This window comes from Aplysia californica, unplaced genomic scaffold (assembly GCF_000002075.1).
Source record: "Aplysia californica isolate F4 #8 unplaced genomic scaffold, AplCal3.0 scaffold00009, whole genome shotgun sequence".
In the NCBI taxonomy this organism is placed as follows: Eukaryota; Metazoa; Mollusca; class Gastropoda; order Aplysiida; family Aplysiidae; genus Aplysia; species Aplysia californica.
This window is the reverse complement of record NW_004797279.1, coordinates 676,095-677,732: the sequence shown is the minus strand read 5'-3', so window position 1 is coordinate 677,732 and position 1,638 is coordinate 676,095. Positions and strand designations below refer to the sequence as shown.

Below are 1,638 nucleotides of genomic sequence, written 5' to 3'. Positions count from 1 at the left end.
AAAAAAAAAATCAAAACAAAAACAAAACCCCCCAAAAATAATGCAAAATAACAGGAAACAAAAGCAAACTAACCAACCAATGAACAAACAAACAAGCAAACAAACAAACAAAGAAATAAACGAGACTTCCACTGAGCTCAAAATAAGGCGTAAATCATGAGGTGCCACTTCCTCAAAGCCACATACACATTTGGGTAAAAAAAAAAAAAACTCCCTCAGAAGACACGCCCACATTGTAATCTGGGCTACGTCCAGGCAAAGCCATCCAGCCACACTCACTATCTCATTCACCCTATTAACCTTTGCACACTTTTATTCCTTTCTCACGACAATAGCGAGCTTTGTGCATGGGCTTGTGTTATAATATTATTATCCAAGACAATGCACTCTGACGCAATTCCTGTTCACAGGAAAGCGCACCATTTGACTCTACCTCGAACCAAAAGACTGTGAGGTGGAAAAGGTTACTTGCGCACTCGACTATAGCGAGACGTGTGTTTTGACCTTCATTAATGTGAGTGTGCCTATGGTGCTTCCCGGCGCAGCAGTTTTTAAAGAGAGCAAAGAGTGGCGGCCATGACAATGCGCGGTCTAAGATATTACAACTGAATATATCTACGGTTTAGCGTAATCTTGAACGTATTCCATTTCTCTTGGTTTGAGTTAAATCATAATTGCAAGTGTTGGGGTCCACGTGAAAACAGAAAACAGGAGTTTCTATAAAACGGAACTGAAATTCTACGGAACACGGGCGTTAGCGGTGATAAATTCGGGCTCACGAGAGAAAATTGTCAACAGTTTAGACACTTGTTACAAAAAAACCCATAAAAAGAACAATTGGGTCACAACAAGACAGCACTCGACTGACCTTGTGTAGTTTGAGGGGAAAAAATAGCCACTTAACCCTGAGAGCATAATGCAAGTTCTTCTCTTTTCATTCTCTTCCTCTCGTTCCCCGGCTTTCCTTCTCTTAAGTAGTATGGTCTATTGGCAGAAGAAAAAAAAAACCCCAACAAAACAATGAAAGTGGGTTAAATTACATAAGTGGTAGATAAAAAAATAACACTGTGGTTGACGTTCAAAACTGTTACATCGCTCGTTGTGATAATTTGTTAATTTTGGGCCGCAACAATAAATAACCAGCGCCTGAGGTGTAGCGGTGAGGCAATCCGCCGCCATACGCAGAAGGCCGGAATTTGATTCCCATGTACGGAGAACATTTCTTTTTTAAAGTTTTAGTAAAGTTTTACCATTTTATGGCGCTCGCAACTGCATAAGGTCATATAAGAGCTAAGGGGTGGATATCAACAGAGAAGTTCAAACAGGGAATCAGGCTTACTCTGCTCACCTCTCTAGCCTCAACAGCATAAAGTCTGCTTCGACTATCGAGGCACCCCGGAAATTGCCGTTTACAACAGAGTGACAAACATTCTAAAGAAGTAGAGGAACAATGAAGATAGTAAGGATGAGGAAAGAAAAAGCAGCAATTCCCCCTATGTTGTTCCGGCACAATATGAGCATGCCATTGATAAATCAGCCCATTTACAATTCTACTGTGCTTAAGAACATGTTAATATCCCCTCTTTGGGAATGGCCTAAAGACAACTTCAGTCAGTAGCACTGCCCTGTGGGGGGGGG

The 1,638-nt window shown here is 41.3% G+C and overlaps 1 protein-coding gene across 1 annotated transcript in view; it reads left to right on the top strand.

Annotated features, from left to right (window-relative positions):
• LOC101859899 (hemocyte protein-glutamine gamma-glutamyltransferase) overlaps positions 1 to 1,638 on the top strand; it is a gene marked incomplete in the record, with an annotated part of 69,221 nt that overhangs the window by 610 nt on the left and 66,973 nt on the right.